A 15,614-nucleotide genomic window follows, 5' to 3' on the forward strand; every position below is an offset into this window, starting at 1 on the left:
TCTTTGAGTCACAAGATGGCATGAAAAGTTTTTTTTATCCAAATGTTCTATAACTGTGAGTCACAGGGGATTATATATTAAATAACTTGTCCATGTAGAAAAATGTACATTGGCATGTCGACGCGTACCTTTAAAGCTAGATTAGGGGAACACATCTCCAATATAGCAATTGGGAAACCAGTGTCACTTCCAAAATTACCACAATGGGCGTTTTGAAGACCTGAGAGCAAAGGTTATACAGGTAGTCAAACCAAATATGCGTGGAGGGAGTTTGGAGCGAATACTCCACCAGCGTGAGGCAGCTTGGATGTATAATCTGGGCTCAAGGGCACATGAAGGCCTAAACGTGGACTTTTCATTGAGGAGTTATTTATGAGTTGTGGCCTCGCCTCTGAGCAATAACACAGCACTGGTTTGTAGCATTGATGTGACTCAATCTTTCTATCTGAAGAAATTAGCTATTGTGCCACCAGATGGCAAACTGTATGCAAACAGAGCCATATACGCAATCTCCCATGGAGGAAGGAGCGGAAGCTCGGCATAAGAAGGGCAGTACAAAGCACCTCTGGGAAACCACTTCTGCCCTGAGGAAGCTTGGGATCGGACCAAGCGAAACATGTAGGCATTTACCTCCTAGCACCACGTGACAACGCCGTCCATACCAACCTGAATCAGCGTGCATGCTGTGTATGGAGCTCCTTGGGCTGTGACCTGTGTAGCGCTGATGCAGTGCGGCTCTGAACCTTGAATCCTGCTTGGTGGATCTAGCAATATCCGGAGACGAGACAATGAGGCAGTTGTTCAGCAGTGGGGTGAGAGACTACTGTCTGTTAATGACAGCACTGAGTTTCAAATGGTCATATATGTCACACATGCCTCGTGTGGGCTAACGCAAGATACATACCTGGCTTATGATTATGCAGTATTGTTGTGGAGATTAATTATCCAAGAGTCCAGTCTCGACCAGCAACTGCGAATGAGTTGTGACGGGACAGTTTGATGGAATAGTGTGATCCCCGCCTGCACGCCAGTGTTAAACGGTAATGCGGTCTTGGACTGTGACCAACTTGTGTGGTGTGTGAAGCATTTGGACATTACATCTAGCCTTTGCTTGCTGTCCTTTGCTTGGTTCAGAGAGTACAAGACACGTGATCTGGATTATAATTACATGTCTCTGGAATGTTGCTCAAAGCCAATAGGTTGAGTCTAGTGATCTTCTGTGAGCAGTTAGCTGTAGGTGGTGTGTGAATGGCATGGAGTGTGGGCTGGTCAAGATGTTTTTAATGAATTGACAGATCTGTCAGTTGTTTTTTACTAGATGCTCATTTGAGTAAGCACTTTAACTTTTTCTAATGCACAAATAAAAGTGACCACACAGTGAGTTTTTTTTGGGGACATACACGCTTATTCAGTCCTTTGTTCCCCATCTTTCTAAATGTTGTGAGCATGTTGAGGAGACATGCTGCAAGATGTCGGGCTGTCGTGGTCGATCGGGTGTGCACAGCGGTAATGGCGAGCTTTATCTGTTTCCCCCATGATGCAGCACAGTGGGGTATGGGCAGCCAACAGAGTTCTCTCTATCTCTCTAATTAAATTTGATCAGAGGGAGATTTGTCTCTTGGTTGAATCTGCCCATCATCGCTAGATGTATGGACACCTTAACTGTAATAGCTGATGACTTTAGTTGAGTGAGGGCTAGTGCACACCAAAATCTAAATCGCTAGAGCTCAGAGATTTGCGATTGCAATTTTGTGAAGTGATTTTCAGAGCAATTTTTGAATGAATGAGCGTTTTTGCTCATTCATTCAAGCTGAATCGCTCCAAGAAATGCTACATGCAGAGCGTTTGCGATTTTAGAAAAATCACAACGCTGCTGTAGGAACGCCCTCAAAGGGTTTCAATAGCGAAGCGCTTTTCAAAGCGCTGACGATCTGAAAAGCGCTCAGAAGTGCTGTTGGTGTGCACCAGCCCTCAGTTTCTCAGTTCCTCCTGCGTTAGTGGGAGTCTACATCTTGCTTGTTTTGCTCACAGCAGATTATCACATTTCAGTTACCGTACTTGATGTACATTTTCAAATTATAGTTCTCATTGGTGTCCGGATTGCTGTTCAGTATTTGAACCTGGAATCCATGTATTTTTGATGTTGTGTTGTATTGTATTTCTGCATCAGTGCTGACTGAATTTCCACACAAACATTATTGATTATGTGGAAATTTAGTGAGCACTGATGCAGAAAGGCAGTCAGTGCTCACATCGGTGATAGTGGTTTCCGGCAATTACAGTGGGAACAGAAGTAAATAGCATTCTTCATGCTGAAACACATGGATTTTCAGCTCAGATACTGCAGAACTCCAATTCGAACAGCAGCACTAATTAGAGTTAATGCATAAATGAATTGATTCTTCCTCTAGTAATGGTCTCTGTCTCGGACGTGTCTAGCTGTTCAGTTTCTGTATAGGGAATTTATACGGTACCACAATACTAATCTCTAATCTAAGATGCCCATCACCTCCTTTACAGTAAGCTGATTTTATTCCCTGTGAGGTATTGCTGTGGTGTTGTTACCCCAAGCTTGTGGACTGGCTGGTTTCACACTAGAAATCAGCATTAGCTATGCGGTGCGTTGCACCCGACGCACCACATCACACTGTCAAAAACAGGTCTTCAGGGAACACTGCGCTATTGCACGGTGTTCCCTGCCTGCCGCCTGGAATGCAGGAAGCAGGTGATTAATTCCACACCCGCCTCTGCTGTCTGCCGCGGCATATCTGGAGGGGGAAGCGAAGGAGGGGACCCAGGTAAGGGAGGTGTGGGTCTGGCCCCGCTCTCTGCCGCTGTCCTTGCTGCCCCTCCTTCCAAGCTTCCCCCATACCGGGGCAATTATTCTACCTATACTAGGAGCAACTATACTAACTATATTGGGGTAACTATGCTACCTACACTAGGGGCAACTATGCTAGCTATACTGGGGCAACTATATTATCTATACTGGGGGCAACTATATTATCTATACTGGGGGCAACTATGTTACTTATACTGGGGGCAACTATACTAGCTATACTGGGGCAATTATACTATCTACACTGAGGGCAACTATACTACCTACACTGGGGGCAACTATACTAGCTATACTGGGGCAACTATACTGGGGTCAACTACACTAGCTATACTAGGGCAACTATACTACCTACACTGGCGGCATCTATACAAGCTATATTGGGGCATCTATACTGGCAGCAACTAAGATAGCTATACTGAGCAACTAAACTACCTACACTGGGGCCAACTATACTACTTATACTGGGGCAACTATACTACCTACACTGGGGGCAACTATACTATCTATCTACTAGGCCAACTTTATGGGGGGCAACTATATTACCTATACTGGGGGCACCTATACCTGACATTACCCACTATGGCATGCTTAGCTTGCCACACTCGCTACTTTCCTTTTTTAGGGGGTCTTTTAATACCCAGCACCGGGTGTCAAATGCCCTAGGTATGCCACTGCCAGCCTGTATGGGGTTAATGAATAAAAATGCATTAAATAATATGAAATAAATAAATAAAATAAAATGATAAATTATTGTAAAAAAAAAGGAATTGAAAGTTCAGGTTGAACTCATTAAATCCTGAGATGATGTACAAGACCTAAGTGCTTTTTTAATTAGTGTCTCCTTTAGGTTTTTCTTAGGTATAACCAGAGTCCTGTTATTATAAAATTCAAATTAGCTGAGCCCCTGTTTAGCTGTTTATTTAACGGATACAATTTGTATTGTGTTTTATGTTCCGTCCTTCAATCAGATAATGGCAGTAAGTTATTGTTTTTGCTGATGACTTCAATAATGTGTTTACACTGCTCATTAGTACTTTTCATAAATGCTTCTGCTTTTTTTCAAATTTCTTTCATTTTCAGGCAAAGCAGCCAGCGATGTGCTCTTTGATGTAGCTATATAGATGTTAGCTTTCTGGAAATGATAACGGTTGGGTTGACGTTTACAATAAACATGAAGAAGAAAGGTCTTTAATGTGTGGTTTGTGCTAAAATGTTAAATTTCCTGTACTGGCATTGCTGAGTCATCAAATCACATGAAAGTGAGGATGCAATGATGAGATCCAACATTGCTTTCTAAATGCCGGAAATGGCTACCTAGCCCAGCACAGATAGTACAGTGTTCATCTACTGGATCCCCTCCATGGCTAGCACAGTCCAGCCTTGCAACAAGTAGTGTCCTGTTTCTATTCCAAATCAAGTTATGGCCAACTTGAAGAACTCAGTTCAATACACGTTTGCTTTTAGAGTTTGACTAGCTATCTGTTATATTGCCATAGCATGGAAGCCAGGATTCATGCCGTTCTTTGCACAATCCAGCACATGTCAATAAATAAAATAATATCTTGACCATCCTAAAGTCAGAAACAGCATGAAAGGAACAGTCAAACGTTAGGTGGAGTAAATACAAGATTGTTTATTAATCCATGGAAAACTATTCAGGAGTCATTAATAAAAGTCCAGTTCATGATGCCCAATCACTTAAATGATAATCCTACCATCAACAGGGTTGTAGATTTACAGTCTGATTATGGAAAGAGGACACATACAAGATGTCTTTAAGGATCAGGTTTGTACCTAAATATTGTGAAACATTAATAGTTAGCAAATATCTATTAGTAAGAAATAGCAGCATAAACATTAGCGGACACACTATTAAAGTTAAACAGGTGAGTTATTTTTTCCCCTTTACTCACATACACTTGAATACCTCATTTGACTTTTATGCTATTTTAAGACGCAGTCTTTTTGATGGCTGTATTCCCTAAAGTACAACATAAAGGAGATCCCTGAACCTTTCCCACCAACTTAGTAAGAGTTTTTAACTGTGATTATAAAAGAGACATGGAAAACCATGAGACTTATTTTAGGGTTCCTCTGCCAGCTGTGGTCCTACTTCACAAATAACTCAAGACACATAAAGGATCTAGATATTGTTTTTTTCAGAACAAATTAGACTTACATTTGGGGGTATTTTGTCCCATGAAAAAGTTTGTTTTCTGGGCATTTTAATGGTAAAAATAGGGGGGAAAAGAAAAATGTATTCTCAGTTTTACTATTTCTAGTTTAAAAATACAAAAAAACATGCCACCAGTATTAGGCCCCCCCAGGGTAGATATCTAGATGTGTCCTCAGTATCAACCCCCCAGTATAGCAAGATGTGTCCCCCAATATCAGCCCCCCTAGTATAGTCAGATGTGTCCCCTGGTATTAGGCTCTCCCAGTATAGATAGCCAGATGTATCCCTGTAATTAGCCCCCCAGTATATAGCCAGATGTGCCCCTGGTATTAGGTCAACCCCCACCTATGTATATATAGCCAGATGTGACCCTGCTATTAGCCCCCCTCCCCCAAAGCATAGCTAGCAAGATGTGCCACTGGTGTTAGCTCATCTCACAATTTATAGTGGAGAGAGCTAATTTTTCTGGTCCCCCTGGTGTATGGATAGCCAGATGTGCCCCCATAATTAGTATTCTCCCCCAGGATTGTACATTAGAAGCCCCCCCCATCTCCTATTAGGCAGCCTCCCCCTCTGCACAGAGCTCTGTAAAAAAAAAGGCATGTTTAGCAAGCCTGGCTCACCTTTCCTTTTTTCAGCGATGATCCTGCAGTGGCAGCCTCTGTATTCAGCATTAAAGCCACCTCCGTACTGCCCCATACGCGAGTCCCCAGCTTGATGACGTCATCAAGCCGGGACTCGTGTAGGGGGCAGTACGGAGTTGGCTGTAATGCTGAATACAGAGGCTGCCACTGCAGGACTGTCGCTGGAAAATGGAAAGGTGAGCCAGGCTTGCTGAACATGCTTTTTTAAACAGATCTCTGCACAGAGGGGGAGAGATGAAGGATCTCCGCTATTCGCTAATTGGTTAAAGGGACTTATTTCCTCTTAGACCAATTAGTGATGCCGCTTTAGTGCACAGGAGCACGCGCAATCGTGCACAGGGTAGCCACCAGTACAAATCGTATATCTACGTGATCGTGTCTTGGATAAAGCCACAGATGACGTAGATATACTGTACTGGTGGAATAAGTGGTTAATAACTAAAATTGCTTATATTATTATTTTTTTAAATATTTATATAAAAATTATTTAGCCAATGTTTGACTATTGTAAAATCTTACCTTACTCTGATTTATATTTTTCAATTTATCATAGATGGTGGCATTTTTACTGCTGGCAAGGTGAATCAACGTGGATTTTTTTTTTCCTCTGTGAAGTGAGCAGGAACAACACCTAGTCCCCCAGAGTGCTCTGGGGCTGAAGGTAGCGTGACATCATAGCCTAGGCCATTGGGAGGGTGAACTTACACACCAATGTATAGCATTACACAGATACAAGATGTGTTCTTGATGCTGAAACCCGGATAATTCATGTAAAAAATGGTTATTTAATGGTCACTGCTGGCTGTCTTGGCCTTACCACTGGGAAAGCCTGTATTGGAGTGAGGACGTGTAAGGGCCTATTTCCACAAGAAGCGGTGCGATGCGACTACATAGCCGCATTGCACCGTGGGTGTCCTGATCCCAATGCACAGCAATGGAATTATTCTCCATTGCGTGCATTGCATGCGAAGCGGTGCAGAGCGAACCGAGCATGCTGCAGATTCTCGCAGGGCCGCATCCGCCCGCCATCCCCTCCATATACTTCCACATGGGGAGATGCGGAAGTGACGCGGACGCCAGCGGAAGTAATGTGGGGCGGCTAGGTAGCCGCACTCGCATCACTTGTCAGTGGAAATGGGCCCTAAGAAGACCCTCGGTTCCCGAGCCGCCCTGCAGCTTCATTCTAACCTGGTAGTTTCGTATCTGTTCCCTAAGGTTGTCACAGAAATCTTGATATCTTTTTCATTTCCTTGTATTGCTTTGGAGGGTAATAGGTTTTTTTTGCATAAGTCTTGAGACCCATTACAATTTTTCAATAGCCCTTCATAATTTCTACCTAGCTATTTATTTCACTCATAGGAGGAATAAAACCTAGGAATTAAGAAATGTTTAATGCAAATTCACACATACACAAATCCAAGTTGGCACAAGGGAAATAAACAAACTGAAAGCATTTGGCTTTATTTCTTTTCCTCTGCTGCAGGTTTATTTCCTTTTCTCTTAAAATACATCTATTGCCTCCGGTATGAATGTTTCTGCAAATAATGCCCTGAAGGGCCATGGGTTCTGTACACTAGGGAACCCATATGGTGCAGACATGTGATGCTAAAGCCACAGTTGATGACACCAAGTACATCTTGTTTTCCGCTACCATTCTGCCACTGCCATTGTTCTATACATCTAACATTGCTGGGTTAGACAAATGAGAAAACAGACTGTTCTGCCAGTATTATGTTTTTATTATTATCAAGGCTGGAATGTATTTGTAAAAAGCTCGAGTAGATGGCCAAATAGCATAATAATTACTTGACAACAATTATGAGCCACATAATGTTCTCATCCCTGCCATAATACACCGAGTCTTGAATGAAGGCTGGTATGCTAAAGAAGTACTCTGCTAAATTCCACAAAAACACCCTTTCTTACAGTCCTATGCCAGGCTGTCCTATAATAATACAATCAGATGCATTTGCCCCCGTGACCTTACATTTCAAGTGCTCAGCTTTGCCGATGATGTAGTAATTTTTTATTTTCAGTGTGTAATGTGAATTGTGCATTATGAGTACGAATCTCATAAAGGGACTAGTGAGTATTCATAGACAAACTATCTGTCAGCAAGGCATACATTTAATAAGAGCGCCTGGTAAAATGGGCTTGAGATGTTCCCGGTAGAGATTGCCCGAACCTCCGATTTTCGGTTCCCGAAAGTTCGGTTCCCGAAAGTTCGGTTCGCGCGAACTTTTGCGAACCGCAATAGACTTCAATGGGGAGTCAAACTTTGAAAACTAGAAAAATTTATGCTGGCCACAAAAGTGATGGAAAAGATGTTTCAAGGGGTCTAACACCTGGAGGAGGGCATGGATGAGTGGGATAGATGCCAAAAGTCCCAGGGAAAAATCTGGATTGCATACAAAGCAGCGTTTTAAGGGCAGAAATCACATTGAATGCTAAATTGCAGGCATAAAGTGCTTTAAAACATCTTGCATGTGTATAAATCAATCAGGGAGTGTAATTAGAGTACTGCTTCACACTGACACACCAAATTTACTGTGTAACGCACAATGTGCACCTGTCACACACACACAGATAGGTAGCAGACAGGCACAGTGACACTGCGTGCGCTCACGTAGGTAGGTGGGTGCACTGTGAACAACAGGTAGGTAGGTATATGCAGTAATGGGTATTACAATGTGCACCTGTCACACGCAGACAGGTAGCAGACAGTCACAGTGACACTGCGTGCGCTCAACTCCCGTAGGTAGGTAGGTGCACTGTGAACAACAGGTAGGTAGGTAGGTATAAGCAGTACTGGGTATTACAATGTGCACCTGTCACACACAGACAGGTAGCGGACAGGCACAGTGACACTGCGTGCGCTCAACTCACGTCGGTAGGTGGGTGCACTGTGAACAACAGGTAGGTAGGTATATGCAGTAATGGGTATTGCAATGTGCACCTGTCACACACACAGGTAGTCACTGAATGTGCTGGGCCTGGCAGTGGCACACACACAGTATGAATTAGCAAGGCTGTCTATGCAACACAAGTGTCAGTGGGACACACAGAAAAAAAATATAGATCACAAGAACAAGATTAGCACTCAAAAGAGCTGTTGTGTGGTGCTATTTTAGCAATAAGAACAGCAAGGAGCGAGCTAAGAAGCCTACAAGAGCCTAACTAATCTTTCCCTATCAGAGAGTCTGCATCAGCTTTCCCTTCTCTATTTACTGCAGGCACACGAGTGAGTATAATGGCCGGCGGTGCCTGCCTTTTATAAGGGTGGGAGTGGCTCCAGGAGTGTTTTGCAAATATTATCTGCACCAGGAGCCAAATAGGCTAAATATGCCACTTTTATCTTCATGCCTGCTGATGTCTGGCCTCTCACAGACTGTGTCTGGTAACTGTGCGGCGAAAGCTAAAGCTAGGTACACACACTAGTTTGAGTGGAGATGTCCCCCTATATCACAGATGAGGTTGTTATTGTTAACAATTTTTCATTTTGGGTTACTAATGAATGACCTCTATTGTCCTTCTATTGCAGTAATCCTGACAGCCGGTCAATTCTGCCTATTCCTCCTTGCAAAATCAGGGCCCTGGATACCTGAAGGATTGGTTGAAACTGCACCACACCCCTATCAAAAGGATTTAATAACTTGGTCACCCTTAGAGTTCAACTTAAAAACTTTGGAGACTGAGCCTTCTGTCGTGCTGCCCCTACACTTTGGAACCCCTGCCACACCTAATCAGGACAACACCACCCCTGGAAGCACTTAAGTTCAAACTGAAAAACCACCTGTTTAGTCTGGCATTTATAAACACCTGACTATTTTCATCTGTAGCACAGTCCAGCCTGCAACCCTATATTGATCTGAGAAAAATCTATGTGCTTTGAGTCCTATAGAAGAAAAGCGCTTTACTAATTAATGTCATTGTATTATTACATTGTATTCCCCGTATACATAAAAAAAAAGGCAATGTGTCTGTATAAGTTAACGTTCATTCCCAGAATGTTCACAGAAATGATAAACTGCCCATAAATTCTGAATTACTGTTGATATAGGAATATTGTTGAAAAATGACAATGTTTTGAGTTTATCTCCAGTTCTATAAATGAGGGGACATGAAAAATGTGAAAGCAAATGACAAAAATGACACATTGGCCCTTCTACAGTTCACTTTTTTTCCTACGTTTTCTCGTAGGGAATAATTTTTCATCTTCTGCTTAACCACTTCACTACTGAGGGGTTGTTCCCTTTCTGTACCATAGCAATTTTCACTTTTCAGCGCTCCTTCCATTCATTCACCAATACATTTATCACTACTTATCACAAGAAAATGGCCGCATGCATCTCATGGCGATCATTGATACGGGGACTTAGATCAATGAATGGGAACAGCGTTTCTATTCATTGATATACCCTCTAACAGGAGGCGATGAGTACCCGTGCGGGAGCTAGAGGCGCAATAGACGATTATCTACGTACCTGAGCAGCAACTGAAGTCCTACGGTACTGTATGTAGATGATCCGTCTCAAATTACCTACGTGGTTAAAATAACTGTTCAGCACTCTGCAATTGAAAAAGTACCAAAAAGTAGGAGAAAAAGTACTGACAAAAGTACAAGTATTTTCCTGCTTGCTGGGGGCTTATGATAAGATGTGAAAATATCTTAGGAGAAAATGTGAATTGAATCAGGCCAAATTTGTCTGACCTACTGCACATTGCCACCTGCATAATAACCCCCTAAGAGCAACTACAATGTTTTTTGAGCAAGAAAAGTGAGATGTAAGTGTCAATCTTCTATGATTACTGTTATGAAAACCATTGTACTTTGTTGGTTGTGCAGAAATCCAGCATTAATCACAGGAAACCATAAATATTACCTAGGGATGCAAAATATTTACTTTTGGTCCAGTGAAAGAAATTACTCTTTCAGTAAGGTGAGAAAAACAAAAAATTGCTTTCCTAAAACAGAAAGAATTTGCGATAATTCAGGTTGGAGTGAGCTCGAGATGTCTCCCAGAGCACCACTGCTGAATATATGCAAATTAACCATTGTACCCTTAGAAGCTAAACACACCTCCAGAACCACTGGAATGCAATGATGTGTCAGCTTGTTAAATTGTACAGAGCCATAATAATCCAACATGCATACAGGCTGTTTCGGATTGTTTGATCCTCATCAGTGCATGGCATGGATTAATTTGGCTCTATGGAGTAGGGCTTGGAAACCGAGAGGTACAGACTAACCAGCAAGCTCATGGTGACCCAGAACTCATTGGAGTGTGTAAGGGACTACAATGGTCCTAAAAGCCCCCTTACTAAGATGTTAAGAAAAACAAAAAATTGCTTTCCTAAAACAGAAAGAATTTGCGATAATTCAGGTTGGAGTGAGCTCGAGATGTCTCCCAGAGCACCACTGCTGAATATATGCAAATTAACCATTGTACCCTTAGAAGCTAAACACACTAGTGATGGGTCGTTCGCGAACGAGCCGGCTCTAAGAGCCGGCTCTTTGCTCGAACGACAAGAGCCGGCTCTCAGTTTTGAAAGAGCCGATGCCTCAGCCGCCCCACACAGCACTGGTTTGCCGTGTAATAAAGGGCGCTGAGGCATGCTGGGAGATGTAGTCCTCCTCGTGCAGCTTGTAGGAGTGTATGGGGCAGAGCAGAGCAGTAGCAGGAGGGATTGCCTGAGCGAGAGAAGCAGTCTGGAGTTGTCATGGAGATGGGGGCGGGGCTTTTACTCCGATTCTGAGTGGCGTCTAGTGATATTTAATGAAGAGCCGATTGAGAGCCGTAAGAGCCGGCTCTTTAGTGGAAGCCGATTCAGAAGAGCCGATTCTCCAAGAAGAGCCGGAATTCCCATCACTAAAACACACCTCCAGAACCGCTGGAATGCAATGATGTGTCAGCTTGTTAAATTGTACAGAGCCATAATAATCCAACATGCATACAGACTGTTTCGGATTGTTTGATCCTCATCAGTGCATGGCATGGATTAATTTGGCTCTATGGAGTAGGGCTTGTAAACCGAGAGGTACAGACTAACCAGCAAGCTCATGGTGACCCAGAACTCATTGGAGTGTGTAAGGGACTACAATGGTCCTAAAAGCCCCCTTACTAAGATGTTAAGAAAAACAAAAAATTGCTTTCCTAAAACAGAAAGAATTTGCGATAATTCAGGTTGGAGTGAGCTTGAGATGTCTCCCAGAGCACCACTGCTGAATATATGCAAATTAACCATTGTACCCTTAGAAGCTAAACACACCTCCAGAACCGCTGGAATGCAATGATGTGTCAGCTTGTTAAATTGTACAGAGCCATAATAATCCACCATGCATACAGACTGTTTCGGATTTTTTTTTTTTTTTTGCCTTTCAGATTAAAATCACTTAAAAACCAGCCATCACACGGATCTCTCCATCAGGTTGGCAGCGATATTGCCCTTCCTTCACGGTTTAATCATCATGCCGGCTTTAATCAAATCTGTTCTTTATCAATCAAGAAAAAACAACAAAAAAAAACATTTTAGAGCAAAGAGCCCCATTCCTCTTGTCTCCACAATTCTTTCGCCTTCTCCTCCCCAACACCTCTTTTATCTGCTAGATAAACCACGTACAGTCTTGCCAAAAATATATTGCATACTGCTTCCAATGACAACTGCTCTTTTTTGAATACAATTAGGTTCCTTGCGTCCCACAGAACTTCCTTGAAAACAGAAAACACTATCCACCCTCTCCTATCCTTCTCCTTTTCTCCCAGTGACACTCCACCCATCACCATTGAAAAAGATGTGACCCTGACCTCCACCACCACCTCTAGAAACCTTCCCAACCTCCTCCGAAAATTCCTTGCAAAATCACACTCCCAGAAAACGTGGTCCACATCCTCCTCTCCTCCACACCCTTCTCTTGGGCACCTTCCTGAGACAGCTATACCCCTTCTTTTGCAAAAACCTCTAGTAGGGAGTGCTGATACCAGGCCCATCCACACCACATCCTTCTGCCTGTTTGTTATTCCTTTTATACTCATTCTCTTCCATATTGCCTCTGTTTGCACACTTGTCATTCCTTTTATATAACAGATCATATCATTCCTTGTAATCCACTTTTTTATGTTTTGCTTGCTGATGTCTGTCAAGGCTGCTCCTGTCATGTTGAAGTTATCCAGAATGTCTTTGACTTTTTGGTAGCATAGCGCGGTTGTAAATGCGGCAGGCTTGCTCAGGTCCTTAGTGACCCATCCCAACTTATTCCACAACCATCCTCCCAAGCAGAGCCGGGACAAGGTCCTCCAGCACCCAAGGCTGAGACACCAAAGTGCGGCCCTCCATCCCTCCCACCCCAGCTGTCACACACTTATTGCTATTAGACTAAGAGGGCCACAGGGCCCCCAACCCCACCAACCCCTTAATATCTAGTTATCTGGCTTACAGTCACTGCCATGTATCCCCTTTTCTTATTTCTTTCAGCTTCATACACAATTAGGAATGACAGCTGAATGAATTGTGCGCCCCCTCCTATACTGCGCCCTGAGGCTGGAGCCTCTCCAGCCTATGCCTCGGCCCGGCCCTGCTCCCAAGTATCTCACAAAATCCTTCACCCTCCCTTCTGACTCCAACACTCTACGGACAGACACCAGATAGTGCAGAGACAAAAAGGAAGCAACATCAGGGAAATCCCAACCACCCAGAGATACACCCTTGTGAACAGTCACCCGTGCCACCCTCTCCATCTTTGAACCCCAGAAGAAGACAAACAACATTCTCTGCACCTCTTGCATCCACCTTTTGCCAGGAGGCAAGACCAAACAAAAATACAACAACAACGGCAATATCACAGCTTTCACCACCAACACTTTCCCTGAAAAGGACAACTTCCGCAACCTCCACAAATTCAACTTTCTTACCACTTTCCCTTTCACCTCATCCAAAGTCTTTCTACCTTTCATCTCTGCATCAAACACCACACCCAACACCTTGATCTCCTGACTCACCGGCACTTTCTCCACTTTCAAAGGTACAGGCCTCCCAAAGGAAACCAGTTGGGACTTCTCCCAATTCACAGCCATTCCAGACATTCCACAAAACACCTTCACATGCAAATTCACCCTGTCAATATCAGCCTGAGACCCGCCCACAAACGACACATCATCCATATAAGCCAAATACTTCACCTGCTCTCCGCCACCACCTGGCACAACAAACCCTTTCACTACTTTATCCCGCTGGACATACCTCAGCAAAGGCTCCACCACACAAATAAAAGCCATAGGCGACAGCGGACACCCCTGCCTGACTCCGGACAAAACGGGGAATGACCTGGACAAAACCCCATTTACCAAGACTTGGCTCGAAATTCCAGTGTAAAAACTTCTAATAACTTTTAGGAGACAATCAGGGACCCCTAATTTTGCCATCACCCCGAACAGGAAGGAGTGTGATACTCTATCAAATGCCTTTTCCAAATCGATACCCTCAATGACCATCGGCACTTTATTTTCCTGTGAAAAATTTATCATGTCCCTTAACAAAACCAGGTTATCGACGCTTCTTCGACCGGGGACCGCACAGGTCTGCCCCTCTCCAATCATAGATGCTATCACACTCCTTAACCTGTTTGCGACCAATTTCGCCACTATCTTGTAGTCCACATTCAACAGCGAAATCGGCCTCCAATTTTTTATCAGTTTTTTGTCTCCTTTCTTATAAATCAGGGTGATGACTCCCTCCCGCATTGATGGGGACAACCGTCCAGAAGAAAAAACCTCCTGGACCACCTCCACCACTTCCCCACCAATGATAGGCCAGGCCCACCTAAAAAACTCCACTGGGAGCCCATCCTTCCCTGGAGTCTTGCCTGTTTGCATGGCACCCACTGCCGCCCATACCTCCTCTGTGGCCACCGACTCTTTCAACCGCTGTACCTCCAACGGATCCAAACACTCCTCCAACACCTCATCACAATACTCTTCCATCTCCACATCCGACCCAACATTCCCTCCTCCATACAAATCCACATAAAACTTCTGCACCTCTTCCACCACCTCAGAACCAACCACTTCTTTCTCATCCACCACCACTGACTCTAACACTTCCCTACTGGACACCACCTTCTTAAAAAAGAAACGGGAGCAAGACTCCCCCTCTTCCAAATCTCTCACTTTCGCCTGATACACAATCCTCTTCCCACGCTCCATCAACATTCCCTTCATTCGCTGTCTTGCCTCCTCCAACTCTTCCTCCACCTCATACCCCCATGCCTTCATCTTCACCAGATACTGCAATCTCACTTTCCACCTTTCTTCCTCCTCTCTCTGCAAACACCTCTTCTCATACGCCAGATTCCTGAAAAAGCCAGAAATCCTCCTCTTCACCCAATCCCACCATTCCAACAAATCCACAAACCCTCTCTTCCTACACACCCATCCTGCATACTCCACCCTAAATCTTTCAAGTACATCCACATCCTCCAACAACTCCACATTCAACTTCCAGACTCCCTTCCCAAACACCACTCTCTCCGACGCTTCCAGGGAACAAAGAATGGCTCTGTGATCAGAAAAAGTGACCTGGTGATAAGAGACAGCAGAAACCAACACATGCCTAGAAAGTAAAAAGTAATCTATGCGTGACTTAACCGTGCCCGTATCCGAAAAGTAAGTATATTCCCTGTCCCTGCTGCCTGCCGCCAAAGCTGCATCCTGCAGTCCAAAATCTGTCACAATCTGGTTGAGGATCCTACTGGTGGAGTCCAGCTTGGTCTCTCCTGACCCCACTCGATCCCCAACCGATCTTATACAGTTCAGATCGCCGGCCACAATGGTCTTAATGCGGCCTGGCAGATTGAACTTGAGCACCTCCAAAAACTCCGCCCTCTCTTTTTTGTCTGCAGGAGCGTAACAGTTAAAAAGACGGTACTGGGAACCAAAAAAAATCAAAATTCACAACCATC

General features: G+C 43.9%; 1 long non-coding RNA gene across 1 annotated transcript in view; it reads left to right on the top strand.

Annotated features, from left to right (window-relative positions):
- The window catches only part of LOC137571694 (uncharacterized), a 32,395-nt gene extending 22,787 nt beyond the window's left edge, over positions 1-9,608 (top strand). The window contains exons 2-3 of the long non-coding RNA XR_011031408.1: positions 6,213-6,320; positions 9,201-9,608. This is a non-coding gene — a long non-coding RNA (uncharacterized lncRNA). The remainder of the gene's footprint in view (positions 1-6,212; positions 6,321-9,200) is intronic.
- The last annotated feature ends 6,006 nt before the right edge of the window (positions 9,609-15,614 follow it).

This window comes from Hyperolius riggenbachi, chromosome 4 (assembly GCF_040937935.1).
Source record: "Hyperolius riggenbachi isolate aHypRig1 chromosome 4, aHypRig1.pri, whole genome shotgun sequence".
Taxonomy (NCBI): Eukaryota; Metazoa; Chordata; class Amphibia; order Anura; family Hyperoliidae; genus Hyperolius; species Hyperolius riggenbachi.